This window comes from Camelus ferus, chromosome 3, assembly GCF_009834535.1.
Source record: "Camelus ferus isolate YT-003-E chromosome 3, BCGSAC_Cfer_1.0, whole genome shotgun sequence".
Taxonomy (NCBI): Eukaryota; Metazoa; Chordata; class Mammalia; order Artiodactyla; family Camelidae; genus Camelus; species Camelus ferus.
Window position 1 is genome coordinate 20,634,478 of NC_045698.1, and position 21,480 is coordinate 20,655,957.

The 21,480-nt window shown below is 32.4% G+C and overlaps 1 long non-coding RNA gene across 4 annotated transcripts in view; it reads left to right on the plus strand.

Annotated features, from left to right (window-relative positions):
• Window positions 1–18,645, plus strand: part of LOC116660619 — a 187,052-nt gene extending 168,407 nt beyond the window's left edge. For all 4 annotated transcript variants that reach the window (XR_004316196.1, XR_004316193.1, XR_004316192.1 and 1 more), the window contains 2 exons: window positions 12,033–12,146; window positions 17,751–18,645. This is a non-coding gene — a long non-coding RNA (uncharacterized LOC116660619). The remainder of the gene's footprint in view (window positions 1–12,032; window positions 12,147–17,750) is intronic.
• The last annotated feature ends 2,835 nt before the right edge of the window (window positions 18,646–21,480 follow it).

A 21,480-nucleotide genomic window follows, 5' to 3' on the forward strand; every position in this document is an offset into this window, starting at 1 on the left:
TTGTCTAAGAGTTTTCATTGTAGACTATTTTTTGATTACTAATTAAGTCTCACTACTTTTTATAGGCATACTCAGATTGTCTATTTCTTGTTGAGTTAGTTTTTGTTGTTTGTATTCATCTAGAAATTTCCCCATTTCATTTAGATTATTTTTGGCATAGAATTATTCATAGTACTCCCATGTAATACATTTTATTTCTATAATGTCAGTAGTATTATCTCCTCTTTCATGCCTGATTAATAATTTGAGTTTTCTCTCTTTTCATCTTGGTTAATTTATCTAAAGGTTCATTGATTTAGCTGATCTTCTCAAAGAACCAACATTTAGTTCTGCTGCATTCATCTTTTCTTTACTCTTGTTTTATATATTTTTCTTTGCTTTGGGATTAGTTTACTCATTTTTCTAGTTCTTAATTGAGACTAGGTTTTTGATTTAAGAAAGATTTCTTTTAAGATAACATTTATAACCATAAATTTCTCATACATAATGTTTTATTAGCCAACCATAAGTTTTGGTGTGCTGTGTCTTCCTTTTTCATTCCTCTCAAATTATTTCATTATTTCACTTATTATTTCTTATTTTACCCAGTAGTTATTTTAGAGAACATTATTCAATTTCTCATAATTTCTTCAATTATCAGAACATTTATGATTTAATATTTTTAAATTTGTTGAGAATTATTTTGTGACCTGACATATTACCTATCCTAGAGAATATTCTGTATGCACTTGAGATGAATGTGTGTTCTCCTGATTTTGATAGTGTTCTGTAGATATGTTTATGTCTATTTAGTCTATAGTGTAGATCAAGTCTTCCATATCTTTATTGTTCCTTTTCATATATATTTAATCCATTATTGAAAATGAGGAATTTATATGTCTAGATATGATTGTTAAATTATTTCTCTTTAAGTTTCATATTTTTGGTACCATGGGGATCAATATTAGGTACATATATGTTTACAAATCTTATATAATTTAATGAACTGACTCCATTAACATTTAAAAATACCTTTATTTGTACCTAGTTACAATTTCTGTGCTAAAGTCTTTTCTGATATTAGTCACTCAGGTTTTTTTAAATTACTGTTGCCTGGAATATTTTTCCTATCATTTTATTTTCATACTATTTTTGTCTTTAAGTTTAAAATTTGTCTCCTAAAAGCAACATACTGTTAGATTTTTGTATTTTTATTCATTCTTCAGGTCTTTGCTTTTTGACTGTAACGTTTAATCCATTAAAATTTAACATAATTACTAATGAGGTAGGATTTATGTTCTCTATTTTATTATTTGCTTACTACATGTCTTATGTTTATTTGTTCCTTTGTCCTTCACTTCATTACTGCCTTCTCTTGTAACAAATAGGTTTTTCTCTAGTGTACCATTTTCATTCAATTGTTAATTCACTATGTTTTGAGATATTTTCTCAATGGTCATCTTAGTGCTTATAATTTACATCTTAAATTATAACAATCTTCAATTAATACTAACATTTTCAACAGTATACAGAAATGTTATTTCTTTATATTCATTATTTTTTCTTTGTGTGGTTATTGTCATACAGATTACATCTTTATACACTATATGCCAGTCAACAAAGATTTATAGGTACTTCTTTTTGTAGTTGTCATTTAATTCATATAGGAGAAAACAAGAGCTACAAATAATATGTATGTAGTTACCTTTACTGGTAATTTTATGTCTGCTAGTAGCTTCTGCTAATATTCTTTCTGTGCCATTCTCTCTCCTTTCCTTCTGTTAATCACATTAAGTCTATGCTGGTGTACGTCATAGTTCACCACAGATTTCAGAGCCTCTTATTTTTTCTTAATTTTTTTAACTTTCCATTTTTCACAGTAAGATAATTGAGACTGAGTAATATAATTTATTAATCAATCAACTTAGATAATTTAGATTATCTCAGCTGAGCTCTCAAGTTTGCTGTTTCTTTCCTCTGCCAAGTAAAAATTTCTTTGGAGGCCTTCCTTTGAATTTTATATGCTATTTATTGTGCTTTTCAACTGTTGAATTTCTATCTGGTTTTTTTTTATGATATCTATCTCTTTATTGATATTCTATACTTAATAAACATTATTCTTTGCTATTTTAGATATATTTTCCTTAAGTTCTTTGAACATATTTAAAAAACTGATTTACTATCTCTGTCTAGTGATTCCTACATCTGGTGTTGTAGGGGCAGTTTTTATTGACTGCTTATTTTTCTTTTATGGGCCACACTTTCTTGTCTCTTTTTATATGTTGTGTTTTTAAAATATACTTATTAAATAATATAATATGCCAATTCTGGAAATCAGATATTACCCCCTCTAGCATTTGTTGTTGTTGCTTTGTTTAGTGACTTTTCTGAATTAATTATGTAAAGAATGTATTATTTTCTTGATTGCATTGCCACTTAAATTTCTGCTTGGTTAGCTTTTTGGGCAACTAATGATTTTATAGATATTCCCTTAAATACCTGTGATTAATAGGGCTTCTGTTCTTTGCCAGTGATTTCTGTCCATGGACTGTGGCTTGCATGCATCTCTCAGCCAAGCAACCAGAACTTCACTTAATCAAAGCCTTCTAGAAATATGTCAAAGCTATTCAAAGCCCTCTATGAACATCTCATTTCCCCAGCTACTCCATTTTAGTCTTTTTGGTAGCCTAGTGTTTCTATTGTTTGTCCCAATAGTTACTCACTGCTTCAGGTATCTGTAATGTTAAGCAACTGCCACTGATTGTTTTCTACAAATGCCCACCAAGAAAATTTAACCGGCAATTGGTAAAATCTAATTTAGGTCAAATAAATAAAAGCCTTTTAAGTGCATTTTTCAGGGAATTACCAGACAGGTAAAATATTGACAAGTGTAAATGAGGCTTTGAAAAAGCTCTGTCCCACTTGAAGCTTTAATGCCATCATACTGCCGCTTTTTGCTGTAATTTCAGGCTGTTGGTTTTTCAGTCTAGGACATAGAGGGATGACAATAGAGCAAGTTAAAAATGCCATTATGCTCAATGCCCTGGTGCATTCATTGCTCGGTTTCTTTACTTGGGGTCCTTAGTCAAGGTCTTCCTCGCACCTCTTCTCCCATCACCTCCTTATCCAGGAGGGAGAATATATCTCAAAGACACTTCTCCTAACTCTGACTTGGTACTTTTTCACTTGTAGCCCTGTCTTTTCTCTCTACCATCTTATCTTCCCCAACCCCTAGCCCCAGAGTCCACAAATCTGCAGGAACTTTTTGTTCAAGGATTCCCTCTATAGTGAGAGGATCCCTCCGTGTCTCTGCTGAGCCACCTGACTATTCATTGTGGAAAATTAAATGGGGGTACTTTATCCTATTTACACTCTTGCTTTTATCATGGCAGTAAATAATTAAAGCCTTAACTCTTTCATTTTGGCTTTTTGTCTTTAGCCAGTTACTCCAACACTGTCAGGTTTGCTCCAAATAACACAATTCTCTGTATGTAGAGGTCTATAGATATTTCTAAATGGTATCCATATTAATTTAAGCATGAATTAATACTGATACCTCTAACTCCAATCCATTACAACATGTATCATTCTACTATCCTTCTGCTCTTTATCTGTAAATTCCCTTTCCAAAAGTGAGAAAATTGATTTCTACCATCCTCCATCCATTTACTGAATTCTTGAATTCTAGTGTACATATATTGTAGTGTCAGAATTATTTAACTTATATCCCATGAGAAATGATTTTATCAACTAGGTATAGTTCTTACGTGCAGTTGCCTTTACCTTTAGTCTTACAGATTACACTCATTTCCACAGTTACTTAGATTGCCAATCTCCTGTTACCTTCCAGAGGGGTTGTTTAATGCATTTGTAATAGTTTTTTTAAAATTTCTATCCTGTAATCCCCTGATCTTCTAAAGGACTCTAATATTTTTTCATACATTAATGTTCAATCTTTATGCTTCGAAATTCTGAGTATTTACACATCTGTAGTTTCATGTAACCACCGTTACTGTCTCATACACAGTCTCACCACTGTAAAATTCTCCTGTGTTTACCTATTCAGCCTCTCCCCATCTACTCTTGGACCACTTGCAGCCACTGATTTGTGCAACATCTTTATAGTTTTACCTTTTCCAGAATATCATGTAATAAGAATAATAGATACCACTGCTCCACACTGTTACCAGCAATTGGTATTATTAGTCATAGTGTGTATATATGCTGTATTATTTCTCTGTTTTACAAATCCCTAGTGAGAAATAATTTTAAGCATAATTTTATATTATTAGTTGCCACTGAGTATCTTCTTTGGAGAAGTATCTATTAGCATATTTTGCATGTTTCAGTTGAATTTTTTGGTTTCTTATTGGTGAGTTTTAAGAGTTCTTTGTGTATAGATACAAGTACTCTATCAGGAATGTTTTGCAAACATTTTCTCCCAATATGTGGCTAGTTTTTTCATCCTCTTAATAGTGCCTTTGAAAAGTAGTAGATCTTAAATTCATTAAATTGAATTTATGAGTTCTTCTTTCATGTTTTATAATTATGATGTTGCATCTAAAAACTTATTTACAAAAGCAAATGTCTCAGATTTTTTCTCTTTCTCTCTCTCTTTTTAGAAGTTTTATAGTTTTGCATTTTACTTTTGGGTCTATAAACCATTTTGAGTTAGTTTTTGTGAATGGTGTAAAGTCTGTTCCGAGATTTATTGTTTTGCTTATGGACATCCAATTTTTCTATAATGATTTGTTGAAATAAACTATCCTTACTCCACTGAATTGCTTTTATTCCTATACAAAGATTAGTTCACTGTTTTAGTGTCTTTGGCTATGAATGTGTATGTCAATTATTTTATGTTGATTACTGCAACTTTATAATAACTCTTGACACTGGATAAGGTGAGTACTCCAGATTTGTTCTTCTTGAGCATTGTGTTGACACTTTAAGATCTTTTGCTTTTTAATGTCAACTTTAAAATCATTATCTATAGTAATGAATGATCTATTTAGATGATCTATTTCTTCTTTTGTGTTAGTATTTTTGTCATTCAAGGAATTAGTGCATTTTATCTAAGTTATCAAGTAAGTTTGTATACAGTGTACATAGCATTCTGTATTTCCTTTTAATACCCATGGGAACAGCATAGATGCCTCCAGTTCATTATTCATTTCTGATACAGGTAATTTGTTCTTTGTCTCTCTCTCTCCCTGACTAGGTTTTACTATCAATTTTACTGAACTTTTCAAAGAGCCAACTTTTGGTTCCCTTTATTGTTTTCAGTTTCATTAATTTATCCTTTATTTTTTATTATTCCTTTTCTACTCAGTTTAGGCCTAGATTTCTGGATTTTTTTTTTTTTTTGTAGTTTCCTATGATCATTTAGGTTATTGATTTTAGCTCTATCCTGTTTTCTAATATATATTTTATGGTAAAATTTTCCCTCTTAGCACTGCTTTTGCTACATCCTACAAATTTTGATGTTCTATATTCATTTTAATTTGGTTCTCATTTTAAAAATTTCTTTGGAGATTTCTGCTTTGAAGTTCAAGGCTTTTTGGACATGCTTTATTTAAATCACACATACATATATAATATTTTTAACAATGATCTACTTCTTCACCTGTACTGTAGATATAGCAGGTTAATTTCTGTCTCTCCCTTATCTCCTTTATTACCTTGAGATAATTCATTCCACATATTCTTATGCTACAGTCATCTAATACATTATTACAATTACATTAAAATGTTATCTTTTAGACCAATTAAGAATAAGTTTCTCTTCACTTAGTCCCTTGTACACAATTACCTTTTAATGTAGATCTAAGTTTCTGATGTAATTATTTTCATTCCTGAAGAATTATTAGAAATATTTTTTCCAGACAAATTTTTTGTCAGTGAATTGCCTCAGTTTATTTATGTTACTGTCCAATAAAGTCTTTATTTCTTCTTCAATCTTGAAGGATAATTTTACTTGTTATAGAAGTATAGGTTTTTTCAAATACTTTGAGTATTTTATTTATTATCTTGATTGTATGGTTTTGGTGAAGAAGCTCAATGTGTTTCTTATTTATGTTACTCTAAATATATGTATTTGTTTTCTGCTTTCCTACACTTTGAACATGATAATCCTAGTTCTTTATTGTTGTTGTTATTTATTTATTCTGATCCTGCTTTTTGAAGGTTCACTGTCTCACTGTCTGTCCTTACTTTTGGAATATTCTCAATCAGCATTAATTTAATTCTTCTATGTCCTTGTTTTCTCCTTTACCAGTTATGATTGTTACACCTTTGAAATTATTCCACTGTTTTGGACATTGTATTCTTTGATTTTCATTTTTTTCTATTTGCTATAGCTTGGGAAGTTTCTGTTGACCACGATCACTGATTATTTCTTTAATCATGTTCATTTTACTGATGAGTTTATCAAAGTCATAGATATAATATATTTTCTTAAATTATTTTTGATTCTGTTTTTAGAGTTTTCATGGTTTGGTTTATAGGATTCAGCTATCCTTGCATTTGATCTACTTTTTCATTAGAACCTTAAACAAGTTAATCATTGTCATTTTATGTCTCTATCTGGTAACTTCAACATCTATATCATATCTAAGTCTGATTCTTATATTTGTTTTCCCTTGAATATTGATTTTTCTAGTACTTGAGAATGTATTTTAATATTTTCTTGAAAGTCGAACATGATATTATCAGGCAACAGGAACTAAGTTACATAGGCCACTAAGTGAGGATTTAATGTTAATCTGGCTAGAATTTGGAACCTTTAATATTTTTTGTAACTATAGCTTCCAGAGCCTTTAATTTACTTTCATGTACTTGTTTTTAATCTTAGTTTGGGGCTTCTCTAATTACTTCTCTTCAATAAGCTTGCATCTCTGAATGTTTCAGCTATAACCCACTGGTACTGTACTAGAGCTTGGTGTGGTGGTATAGCATGACGGAAGGGACAGGTTCTATAATCTTATGATTAAACCTCAGTATTTCTGAGGGCCTGTGTCCCTAAGCTGTGACTTTTACAAGTGTTTCTTTATTTGTACAGGGTTTTTTTTTTTCCATTTATATGAGACAGGAAAACTAAATGGGATTTGTTTGGGGTAAATACTCTTCCCCAGGTGGGATAAGACTATAGTAAAGACTTTTCTCATGCATTAGCTTATTGTTATAGATGCTGTTTGGTGCATATTTCAAAATGCCCAGTGTTGTAGTAAAATAATGGCCACCCAAATATGTCAGGTCTTAATTCATGGAACCTGTAAATGTTACCTTATAAGGAAAAATGCTTTTTGCAGATATGATTAAGTTAAGGATATTGACATTGGGAAGATTATCCTGGATTTCCCAGATAGGTCCTACATTCCACCCTATATGTCATTATAAGAGAGGCACATAAAAGAAGAGGATACATGGCAAGAGGAGCAGAGATTGGAATGATGTGGCCATAAGTCAAAGACAACAGCAGCCACCAGCAGGTGGAAAAGGCAAGAAATGAATTCTCCCCTGGAGTCTCCTGAGGGAGCACGGCCTTTAATTTTAGGTCAGTGAAACTATTTTCAGTGTTTAGACTTCAGAGCTGTAGGAGAATACATTTCTGTTGTTTTAAGCCATCATATTTGTAATGATTCGTTACAGCAGCCGTAAGGACTGAATATGGTTACTTTTCCCACTCCTACTCCTAGAGCCAGGAAGGAATCCATCTTGACTCTTTACTGTGAGAATCTGGTGATATTTTTGTAGGTAAAATACACAGAATTGGGGGTTTCCCTTAAGACTGTAGTATCCAGGAATTTTTCACTCACATTAGTTCACCAATATTCAGCAATTCATCAGTATTACGATTAACAAAGGCCCTACCATCTTTGGCTCCTGTAACTTTTCCCTTCAGATAAGCATCGTTGCTGTGGCTATGTTGGTTCACCTGCTTCTAACTTTGAGGTGGTTGATTTGCCCTGCAAGCTCTATCCCATATTGAGTACAAAACGATACATTAATTTTCAGGTTTTCAGGGGGAGTTTTGTTGTTTTTGTGCATATTAAAGGTTTGACTTCACTGTTCTTTATGTGTTAGGGCTGAAACCAGAAGTCCTGTTAGATATGTGTTTAAATTATAAATGAAATGAGTGATGAAGTAAAAGCAAAAATGGTAACATTCATAATTTAGAAAAAATTCAGATTGTTTAAAGCAAAAGGAATAGAGCTAAGAAACGATTGTATTTTGTTAAAATTATTAAACAATGTTTTATAATTATATACATTATTTAACTTACAAATATTTATCAAATTTCAGTCCAGTAAATTACCTTCATTTTGCCATTTGATCAAGTCACTTATTGTTTGATTTTAAAACTAATAGTTTTAGATTTCTCCTGAAATTGTTTTTGTAAGTATATTGATATTATTCAGAGATCAGTAGTTGATACTGTATAATTAAAACGTGGGTTTACACTCATTAAGCACTTTGAATGCACTGTGATGTGCTCCTTTAAACTATGTGAAGAAAATGAGCACTTAAATATTTGAAAATTTCAAGTGAGTTTTATTTCTGCAAAGAGAATATAATACAGTTAATCCATTATTTTCTTATTTATTTTTAAGTCTATCTTTAATGAGCTTGCTTTTATTTTGTATATTTATTTTTCACAATCATAACTGATAATGAGATGCAATTTGTTAGCAAAATTTATTTACAAAGGAATCTCCCTTAATATTAGTCAAAATTTATTATATTTTGCACTTGGTATAATTTCTATTTTAATGACAAGTTAATTTTAATATTCATATTATTTTGATATGTACTTTATATCATTGCCAATGTTATTCTTGTCACAAGTAAGGACAACAGTGGACAAAAATTATTCTTTCACTTATAAATTATAACGATTTGTTTCATCAAAACTAAAATGTTTTACTCAATTTAATGGTCCTTTTCAATAGAACAGCATAGTATCTTGATTAGGTAACACTTTGACAGGTACATTCATATGTCAAAACTCAGCAAAGTGTACTCTTTGTATGTTTAGACTGTTGCACAATAACTGTACCACAATCAAATAGTTATTCTCTGTAGGTTTTTTTTTTTTTTGACTTTGTTCTTAGTGACAGGAGACTTTCTAGGTGCTAGTGTTGCAAAGAATAAGATATTTGTCAGCTTGAGGCACACTAGAGTAGTAGATACCTGAAAGATCTCTGTCAACAAAGTAATGTATTTAGTGATGTGAATGACAATGCAAAGGGCAAATTGAGAAGTACTATGGAGAGACACTTAGCTTGGTGACTGTTAGAAAAGGCTCATCGAGGACATTCCATGTTAGATGAAACCAGAGGGGTGAACAGTGTGATAGTTTCCCAGAGCTGCCATAACAGTGTGCAACAAACTAGATGGCTTCAAACAACAGAAGTTTGTCCTCTCACAGTTCTGGAGGCTAGAAGTCTGAAATGAAAGTGTCAGCAGCACTAGGCTCTTTCTGAAGTTTCCAGGGAAGAATCCTTCTTGTCTCTTTTTAGCTTCTGGCAGTTCGCAAACAATCCTTGGCATTCCTTGGCTCATAGCTATATCATTACAATTTTTGCTTGCAGCTTCACATGGCCATCTTTCCTCTGTATGGTTTTGTGTCTTTGCATTCACATATCCTCCTTATCTTACATAGGCACACATCATTGGATTTATCAAGAATGTACTCACTCATCACTTGATTACATCCACAAAAATCCTATTTTCAAATACTGTCACATCTGCAGGATTGAGATGGACATGAATCTGGGGGAGAATTATTCAACCCAGAACAGTTCTTCTACTATTCCCTCCGAATTTTCATTCTTTCCACATACAAAGTATATTCATACTATTCCAACATCCCCAAAAGTCTTAATCCATTCTAGTATCAACTTTAAGTTCAAAATATCATCTCAATGTAATCAACTCAAAAAATCTCAAATCATATCTTCTAAATCTTTTAAATCAGGTGTGGGTGAAACTCTAGTATGATCCATTATGGGGCAAAACTGCTTTCTATCTGTGGACCTGTCAACTTAGGAAAAAGTTATCTGCTTTCAAAATACAATGGGACATATGCATAGGGTAGATTTCCTATCCTAAAAGGGATAAATAGGAGCGAAAAAAGTCAAGGATCCCAAGCAAGTCCACAACTCAGTATAGCACTTCGTTAGGGATAACCCTCTGTGACCCAGTGCTCTGTCTTCTCACTGCCAGCGGGGCCAGTGGCTCCACCCTCTTGACCCTATGCAGTGGCACACCTACCCATTCAAATATTTTCATTAAGATTAATTTTTTGGGACTCAGGTTTATTATAATATTGATTCCTTACTTCCATTTTATATGCTAGGATTTGACAAGAGACAGCTCTAGGAACCTTGCAAGAAGACTTTGTTTTTCTCAAATTGTTTATTTCACTTTGTCATTTTTAATTTCAGGGACAGTTACTTTATTCATGTTTTGTAATTGCTTTCTCCTTTCCTGAATTAAGGTCTGTGCTACAAGATACTGTTATGTGCATTATAGAAGAAAAACATTCTATTGTCAAATAGAAGGGAAAAATGTAGAATAATAAACTAATCTACCTTTTCTTCTCTAGGCCTTTGTATGTGGTAAACAACAAATCAGGTTTACAAGAAGTATTTTCTTCATAGAGATACTTTTAAAATTACATACACCACTGTCTTGTGAGATTATTTTTTTATTCACTTTGTTGCTTCCAGTATGATTATATCTAATTTATACTAATATGTTTATCATGGAATGGAAAATATCAAATGACAAATGTTAAACTATTCTTCTTTTTACAAAGTTGTAATCACCAAAGTTTTATCCAAAATTAAATTGTCTTCAGTCTCCTAATTATCTTTACTAAATATGCAAAACATTCTGACTTAGTACATAATAAATTATTTATAAGTGTCATTAAAATCAGAAACAGAGACCAACCTTGAAAATTCCCTGAGCAGACAATACCAGTTTAGTCATACAAACAAAGCTTAATTACTAAGTTGACCTGTGTCATTTCTTGTTTATGCTTCTGCATATCATAAGCAAAACTTAACCTGTTTCTCAAGCTTGATAGGAGGTATTACTAACCAATTCCCTATCATTTAAGAAAATTCTATTATAACCAATCACTGTAAAGAATAAGTAGTCACTGCTTTCTCACTACTTAAATTGCTTTATAACAGTATACCTCTGAGCCTCATTCTATGTTTTGAGTGCTCTTGGCTTACAAACTTTTTGGTATGTGCACAATAAAATTTTACTAATTGCTACTTCAGTGATTCATTGATTTTATTTGTTAGTTTTGAGCTTTTGACATTATACCTAAGCACTGTTTTAATTCTCTTAGGATCTTTTTGAGAAAAGTATACAGGAAGTGTCATTGTTACTCCATAAACTAGATTGTTACTGTTACTTTTAAATTTTAAGGTAAGACTCATTAACAATCATACTAAAACAGGGGTTTGGTATAGGTACGTTAAAAAAGATCTGCACTGGGTAATAGTATTTCTAAGTTACAGAAACACGATCTTCCTTATAAAATAAGAGTAAGATAAATAATTGATTAATATGTTAAAATAGTGAATGGTTACATGAAGTCAAAGCAATGATACTTCCTAATTAATTCAGCTGCAGTTGAGAAATCTCCCGAATCTTCAATTTATTATTCTATTTATTTTTTCTGAATAAACTTACTATTTAAAGTCTTATAGTAGGGAAGGGGAGATGGGGAAGAGAAAAAGAAACTTCCATTAGTTTTCAAGTGTACCCCCAGATTATTGCTTAAAAGAATCTTGAAAATTAGTTCTAAAGTATCCTATGAATGGATCTTTCCATTTTTACAACCTTGCAACTTTAGTCTAATCAAATTTTCATGAAAAGCTGTAAGACATACCTTGCTCTAAGTTCTGCCTTACTTTCCTTGCTTTATTTAGTTCTGGGTGAAAGTTACTCTCACTTAAAAACAAATTTCTTAGGGTTCTGTTTGGAAGATTTTTAACCACTTTTCTTTTCATAATGGATTGATATAAATCCAGGACTCCTGGGCACCAAACGTCTACATCAAAGGAATTTTGGACAAAGAATAGAGAAGATAGAGGAACTATAAATCAATGGTGAAGATAAAACATGCTGGTTGGAGGCACAAGGAGGTGAGATTTCAAATGTTTCATGTGAAAGTAATGGTAGTCTTCATATCTTAAACCAAGTTATTATAAATTGTGACCTTCCCCCTCAAAAAAGTTGGAGTCCTAATCTCCAGTACAATAGAATTTGACCTTATGTAGAGATAAGAGTTTTTACAGAGGTAACTAGGTTAAAATACGGTTGATAGGGCAAGCCCTAATCCAGTATGTATAGTGTCCTTATACAAAGTAAAAATTTGTACACAGAGATGGGCAAGTATAGAAGGAAGATGATGTGAAAAGACACAGGGAGGAGATGGCCATTTGTAATGTAAGGAGAGAGGCCCTAGAAGTAACTAACCCCGTTTACACCTGGATCTTGAACTTCTAGCCTCCGGAACTTTGAGACAATGAACTTCAGTTGTTCAAGCCACTCAGTTCATGACATTTTGTTACGGCAGCTCTAGCAATCTATAATACAAGTGCTCCATACTTTAGAAAGAAAATTTCCTTTTGAAGCTTCTTTACTTTTTTTTTTTTTCCTTTTTACAGGGATACAAATGTTGGTACAAGTACCCTTAGCCTCTAAAGCCAGCTGATTAGTACTTACACACTCTGTTGTCATTAGATTCCTTTACAAATTACATTATAACATCCAACAAAGAATTCATTAACCAAGATAACACCCAAAGTCATGGTATGAAAAAAATTTTAACCTAGGGTAAGTTTTTATAACCAAATTTCTTCTAATTATGTTTATTGTGAGGATTAAATGAGTTATTTCACATAATATGCTTAGAATAAGTGGCCAAAATATGGTAAGTGCAATGTAAGCATTTGCTATTAGCTACTTCCTAACTGGGATCCTGAATTTACTTATACTAATATACTGGTTCGAGTAATCCAACTAAAATTTGAAATTACTGAGGAGATTAAGATGGTGGAGTAGGAGTATGTGTAACTTACCTTCTCCTATAACACATCAAAAATATATCTACATGTGGAACAATTCTAACTGAAAACTAACTGGAGACTTGCAGAAAGACCCTATACAACCAAGGCTATACAACAGATCCATACAGAACTGGGTAGGAAGGAAAACAAGCCATCAGTTTGGGACTTGTGCCCCTGGGCAGGGACTCAGAAGAGGTGATTACACAGGTGGAGTTCCTACCTGGGCAATTATTAGTTCAAGTCACATAGTGGGCACCCCAGGCCTGGGTTCTGACACCTGGAAGACAAGTCCCCTTGGCTGGTTGGAAGGCTGGTGTCTAACAAGAGAGCTGTGGGAAGCCTTGATTCTGCTCATGAGAGATACATAAAAACTAAAGAATAAGGAACACAAGCATACCACTAAAAAAATTACCAAGCCCAAAGAGAAGAAACTAAAAAAAGAAGAAAAAACAGAACTACAAAAACCAGGAAACAAGAAACAAAATAGCAATAAATAGATACATATTAATTACTTTAAATGTCAAGAGACTAAATTTTTTTCAAAGGACGAAAGGTGACCTTGGATAAAAAGCCAAGACCCATCTATTTGCTGCCTTCAAGAGACCACTTTAGAGCTAAAGATACACAGACTGAAAGTTGAGGGGATGGGAAAAGATATTTTATGTAACTGTACACAAGAAAGCAAGGATAAACTACAGGCAAAATGACTTTAAAACAAAAGCTATAACAAAAGACAAAGAAGGCATTCTATGTGATAACAAGTATATATTCTTTTCTTGATCCTTTTTAACATATATGCACCTAATACAGGAGCATCTAAATATATAAAGCAAATATTAACAGCTATAAAGGGAGAAATTGACAATAATGTAATAATAGTAGGGGACTTTAATACAACATATATATCAATGGATAGATCATCCAGACTAAAAAAAATCAATAAGGGAACAGTGATCATATATGACACATTAGACAACTTGGACTTAATAGAAAACCTATAGGAAATTCCATACAAAAACACCATAATACACATTCTTTTCAAGCATATGTGAAATGTTTGCCAGGATAGATCACATGTTGGCCATGAAACATGTCTCAACAAATTTAAGAGGACAGAAATTATATCCAACATCCTTTCTACCCACAACAGTGTAAGACTTAAATCAGGAAGGAAAACGGGAAAAGAACACAAACTTAGAGACTAAACAACATGTGACTAAAAAACCAATAGGTTAAAGTAGAATTCATTGAGGAAGTCAGAAAACACCTTGAGACTAATGAGAATGGAAACACAAACTTACAAAATCAATGTGATGCATCAAAAGCAGGGAAGTTTATAGTAATATATGCCTACGGCAAGAAACAAGAAAAATCTTATAAACAACGTAAATTACTATCTAAAGGAATTAAAAAAAGAACAAAGCCCACAGTCAGCAGATAGAGAGAAATAATAAAGATCAGAAGGAAAGTAAATAAAATAGAGACAAAACGATTAGAAAAGATTAATAAATGAAGAGCTGTTTTTCTCAAAAGATGAACAAAGGTGAGAAACATTTAGCCAGGCTAACCCAGAAAAAAGAACACATATAAACAAAATAAGAAATGAAAGAGGAGAAATAATAACCAATATCATAGATACAAAAAAATCATACTACTATGAACATTTATATATCAACAAATTAAACAACCTAAAAGAAATGGATATATTTCTAGAAACATACAACCCTTCAAGACTGTATCAGGAAGAAACAGACAATCTGAAGAGACTGATCATTAGTGAAACTGAATTTGTAATAAAAAACAAAACAAAACATAAAACTACCAGCAATCATAAGTCGAAGACTGGATGGCTTTACAAGAGAATCTATCTATCAGACATATAAAGAAGACCTTATCTGTCTCAAAATAACCAAAAAATTAGAGGATGGAACACTCCCAAATTCATTCTACAAGGCCACCATTACCCTGATACCAAAACCAGAGAAAGACATTACAAAAAAGAAAACTACAAATATATCTGATGAATATAGATGCAAAAATCCTCAACAAAATATTAGCAAACCGAACCTAACAGTATATAAAAAGAATCATACACCACGATCAAGTAGGATTTATTATAGGGTCACAGAATGGTTTGACATTTGCAAACCAATCAATGTGATACACCACATTAACAAAAGGAAGGATAAAAATCACATGGTAGTTTCAATAGATCCAGAAAAAGCATTTGAGAAAATTCAACTCCATTCATGATAAAAGCTCTCATCAAAGTGTGTATAGAGGGAACATGTCTCAACATAATAAAGAGCAATTTTGACAAACCCACAGCTAGTATCATGTTTACTTCTGGAAAGCTGGAAGCTTTTCCCTAAAATCAGGAACAAGACAAGGATGCCCATTCTTGACACTTCTATTTAACACAGTATTGGAAGTCCTAGCCACAGCAAGGAGAAAAGAGAAGAAAAAAAAAAAACTACAAGGCACCTAAATTGGCAGAAGTAAAACTCTCACTATTTGCAGATCACATAATACTATATGTGGAAAACTCAAGTCTCCACCAAAAAACTATTAGAATAAATGTATTCAGTGAAGTTGCAAGATACAAGATTAATATACAGAAGTCAGTTGCTTTTCTATGCGCTGATAATAAAGAGAAAGAAAAAATAATCTTGTTTAAAGTTATCAAAAAGAATAAAATACCTAGGAATGAACTTAAGCAAGATGGTGAAGATCTATACTCTGAAAACTACAAAACACTGATTAAGGTAACTGAAGATGATACAAGGAAATGGAAAGACGCTGTATTCTTGGATTGGAAGAATTACTATTGTCAAAATGTCCAGACTACACCAAGAAATGTACATGTTTAATACAATCCCTATCAAAATAGACACAACACTTTTCACCAAACAAGACCTAATAATTCTAAGACTTATATGGAACAGCAAAAGACCTCAAATTGCCAAAGCAATCTTGAGAAAAAAGTACAAAGCTCAAGTTATCATGCTTTCTGATTTCGGACTATACTTCAAAGCCACAGTAGTCAAAACAGCTTTGACCTGGCACAAAAACAGACACAAAGATCAATGGAAAGAAAGGAGAGCCCAGAAATGAACCCATGCACCCATGCATCTATGGTCAATCTACAACAAAAGAGGCAAGAATATCCATGGGAAAAGAAAATCACTTCAATAAATAGTGCTGGGAAAACTTAACAGCTGCATGTAAAAGAAAGAAATTAGAACATTTTCTCATGCTATATATCAAAATAAACTAAAAACGGATTAAAGACCTACATGTAAGACTAGAAACCATAAAACTCCTAGAAGAGAACATAGGCAGAACACTCTGACATAAATCATAGCAGTATATCTTTTCGGATCTATCTCAAGGCAAAAGAAACAAAAGCAAAAATAAACAAATGAGGCCCAATTAAACTTAAAAGTTATTGCACAGCAAAGGAAGACATCAACAAAACAAAAAGACAACCTATTGAGTGGGAGAAAATATTTGCAAATTATATGAGCAATAAGGGATTAATATCTAAAATATATAAGCCACTCATACAACTCAATTATAAAAAAAAAAGTCCCATTAATAAATGGGCAGAAGATCTGAATAGACATTTGTCCAAAGGAGATATACAGATAGCTAGCAGGTACATGAAAAGATGCTCAGCATAGCCAGTCATCAAAGAAATGCAAATCAAAACTGCAATGAGGTATCACTTCACACATGTCAAAATGTCTATCATCAAAAAGTCTCCAAATAACAAATGCTGAGAATGTGGAGAAAAGGGAATCCTCATACACAATTGATGCCAATGTATCTTAGTGCAGCTACAATGGAAAACAGAATGGAAGTTTCTCAAAAAACTAAAAACAGAACTACCATATGATCCAGCAATTACCATCCTGAGTATATAGTCAAAGAAAATGAAAACACTAATTTGAAAGGATACATGTAACTCAGTGTTCACAGCAGCATTACTTACAATAACCAAAATATGGAAGCAGCCTATGTATCCAACAGATTAATGGATAGACAAGATGTAGTATATAAATACAAATGGAATATTACTCAGCCATAAAAATGAATGGAATTCTGCCATTTGCAACAATGTGGATGGACATAGTGTATGTTATGCTTAGTGAAATATGTCAGACAAAGAAAGACAAATACTCTATATGATAACTTATGTGTGGAATCTAAAAAAATAAAACAAAGGAATGTATATAACAAAACAAACAGACTCACAGATATAGAGAACAAACTAATTGTTACCAGTGGGGAGAGAGAAGGGGAGGCCAGGACAGAGACAGGGGATTAAGAAATAAACTGCTTAGTATAAAATGAGGATATACTGTACAGCCCTGGGAAATACTGCTGTTATTTTGTAATAACTTTAGTCTATAAAAATATTGAGTCACTATGTTATATACCTGAAACTAATATTGTAAATCAAATATACTTCATTAAAAATAAAAATTTAATTATTGAAAAAGAAACGTAAATCTTAATTTGAGAACTCCAATATTTTTACAAGCATATCTCCTTAATTTAGTTCATTTAGTCCCATTCTTTTTTTTTTTCCCCCACAGAAAATTCTTTGTTTTTGACTTAAGTTTAGCTATGAGTTATCTAACTTGTTTATCACTTTCGTTTTTGTCCTTACAGGCACTGGTAGAGGCCAAAGACATGTGATGTCCCTTGTTATGCAATTCCAAGTACTGTGCATTCAGTGCCTTCTAGTGGCTCTTTTAATTCAGAATTACCTTGTTTTCTAAAGTTAAGCCTTCACTGAGCATCACTTCTTATTCACACTCCCTTGTCACCTTATACAGCCGTGAACGACTCCCGTTGACAAGTAACGTGGTGTCAATTCTTTGTCTTGTGATAACAACTATAAAAGGCAAATTCTGAATGTGTGCTTTTTGAAGTTTATCCTTTTTCCATTCTTTATGCTGTTGACACTTCATGATTCTCAAAGCATAGGGTTTTTTTTAGCCTTGTAAAGCAAATTAAATGATCCCTAAGTAAATACTGACAGAATTTTACCACTGATGAAGACATGGAAATATCTACAAATTCAGGTGCCAGCATATCGATACAGAAAATTATCAGACAGTATAAAAGTGAAACAAAGTTCGTTATTCTGATCTCAGAAGCATTTTGCATCACTCATCATTTTAGATATTACAGTAAAGTAGCCCTTTCTGGCAATGTGGTTATCACCTTTCCGTATTAGGTTGATGGGCTTCTATCCACTTCCAAAATATGAAATGGCCTTTTTACTAAATGTACTCTTATCTATGCTGTTGTTCATTCCCCCTCTTGTATCCTGTTAAATGTGATATTTCTCAGTTAACTTTTCAGACTTGCATTTTAAATGACATCGTACCGTCTATTCAACATCAGCACACTTCAGCTCTGCTAAAATGAGAGCAGTGAAATTTAATATTGTTTTCCTTGTACATGTGTCATCCCTAGCATCTGACAGAGTTCAACATGTTATGAGCATTTGTAACTGTCCAATACTGACAAAGAGATTAAATATAATTTCTTAAAAAAATCTGAAGACTTTATTGTGTGGAAGAAGAATCATGATCAGCTGGCTTCTTAATAAGAAAGTAATTAAACAGAATAATTGCTTGTTTAGAGAATTAACATGTCTTCTCTTATAAAATATATATCCAAGCTATAAAGGCCTCTGAAATAAAAAAAGTAATAAGTTACTTTCTTTCAAAATGGCAAAGAGCAGTCATGGCATGTACTTGCTGCAGTGTTAGTCTGAAAGTCTTCCTAGAACTCACTTGTGAGCCACTCTTCTTCTGTACCTCATGCTTTAATTTGTAAATAATACCAATCTGGCTGTTACAATAGGAGGAAAAACCAAAAATTGGAGTGTTTTGTTCCCTACTTTGAAAGGCATGCAATAAATTATGTGATATAAATTCTTCAATGAGTTTCATAATTAAAGAAAATTTTTTTGTGTTTTTTGTTGAGGGGGAAGTAATTAGATTTATTTATTATTTTTTTAATATAGTTACTGGGGATTGAACCCAGGACCTTGTGCATGCTAAGCATGTACTCTAACACTGAGCTATACCTTCTCCCCTGTTTAATAATTTTAAAAAGATTCTGAATTTTAGATTTGAGAAGGATAGTATATAGATTTTTATCTCCTATCCAATACTGATGTTTATATTCAATTTCATTTATTAGCAATCCACTATGCATAACAGAAAACATTCTATTTTTGAATACTTATATTATCTAAATGTTTTCCATTAAAATGGAAATACTATCTGTGAAATACCTCATTTGGGTCCTGGAATATAGTTGAAGCCAGAACAATTTTAAGAAGATCAAATAACTTAGATTTATAAAATATATTAAGAATTCTCAATAATAATGCAAAGCATGAAAATCTGATGTAGTGGGCATTGTCAGTACCCCACTCAGATTACTTGGATTCTTTTTGTTATCTGTAAGCTCACACCCCAACTCTGTATGCATTTTCTTCTAATATCCTGTGTCCAATACTGTCTTTGGAGGCCTGTCCTTGGCTACTGGGCCTGCTTTACCTCTATATACACAGAACTTGGAGCTCCTAGTAGTTTATGGCCTCCGACTCTCAATGGTGAGCCTTAGTCAGTGAGGAAATATAAAAGCCTGAATTGTTTTCTTGAGTTTGGAACTAACTCTGAAGTTAGCTCACACTAGAGCTCTCCTGCAGACCCAGGCTAATGCTGACACTTTACATGGTATTCACCGTCTATTTGGCTTCTCCTGGAACATACTGTTCATAAATCATTTGTACATGTGTTGGCGTCACAAGACCTGCTTCTGAAGAATTCCATCTAAGACATTCTACTGTTAGCAGACCAGAAATTCAGAAGAATATAAGTATAGAGAAAATAGATGGAAACATATTAATGAAAAATGAAGAATAGAAGATATTCACAGAAGAAAACTCCAATAACTTAAAAACATTTTAATAGACTTCCCAATCTTGGAAGTCCACATTACAAATTCATATGTAAGAGAGGTATTTCTGTTAATAGTTGGGGTAATTATTTTAAATACTATTTGAATAAATAAATATAGAAAAACTGGATCTGATTAGTCAAATTCCCCTTGTCCCATAAGTACTGAACAACTAAAAGTCACTTGGTTTAGCAAGTAGAGACTGATAGAGGAGGACCTTCACCAATGACCCAGGGAAATGTTGTATTTAACATGCTACCTGCAAGGGTACTGAGTACAGCACCTCACATCAGGTGTACTCCGCCTGAACTCCCCAAATAACTATAGCATAGCTTAGCATTTAATATAGGCACAAAAAAAGTAGTTTTAGTCAAGCTATGTCTCAGAAAGTTATTCTCAAAAGACTAGGAATAGAAGCAAATACCTGTCTAACACATTCTTAATAGTGAACAACTGCTTTTCTTCTATAATAATTATTCCTCTATAACAATTTTCTCTAGTAACAATTGTTATTATAAATCCAATTAAATTAAAAATAATCTCCATTGTTAAAGGAAAGCAAAACTTACTTTATTCTCAGAAGACACGATCCTATTTGCAGAAAATTATAAGAAATACATGCAAAAACATAAAAATACCAGTGCTAAAAGCTAAAATGATACGAGCCTAATGAAAAAAAGTTAAATATTTGTAACACTGACTTAGGCAAAAAGATCTCAGAAATGACACCAAAGCATGAACTAGAACTTTTTTTAAATGATAACTTGGAATTCATTTTTTAAAAGAAAACCACCACCACCAGCAACAAAACACTGTGCCTCAAAACATATCATTAAAGACATGGAAACAAGTCACAGATTGGAAGAGTATATTTGCAAATTATATGTCTGACAAAGGACTTGTATCCAGAATATACTACTTACAACTGAAAAATAAGAAACTCAATTGAAAAATGGACAAAATGCCAAATGTGCTTTTCACCAAGGAAGACATATATATGGCTAATATATGCTGGAGAAGGTCAACAATCTCATTACTTGTTAGGAGGATGAAAATTAAGCCCATAATGACAGACTCACTCTTATGGCTACAATGAGGAAGGCAGACAATACCAAGGGCTGGTAAATATGTGAAAGTGGATTCCTAGACATTGCTGATGGAAATCTAAAATGCTACAGACATTTTGGTAAATAGTCTAACAATTTATTTAAAAGTTAAACAAACTTACCCAGTAATTACATTCTGAGGAATCTATCCATGAGAATTGAAAACACATGTCCAAACTTATACTCAGATTTCCTAGCAGCATTATTCATAATAGCCCCAAATTGAAATAATCTGAGTGCCCATCAGTTTGTGAATACACAGATATAATGTGATGTATCCATAAAATGGAATACCATACAGAAGTAAAAAA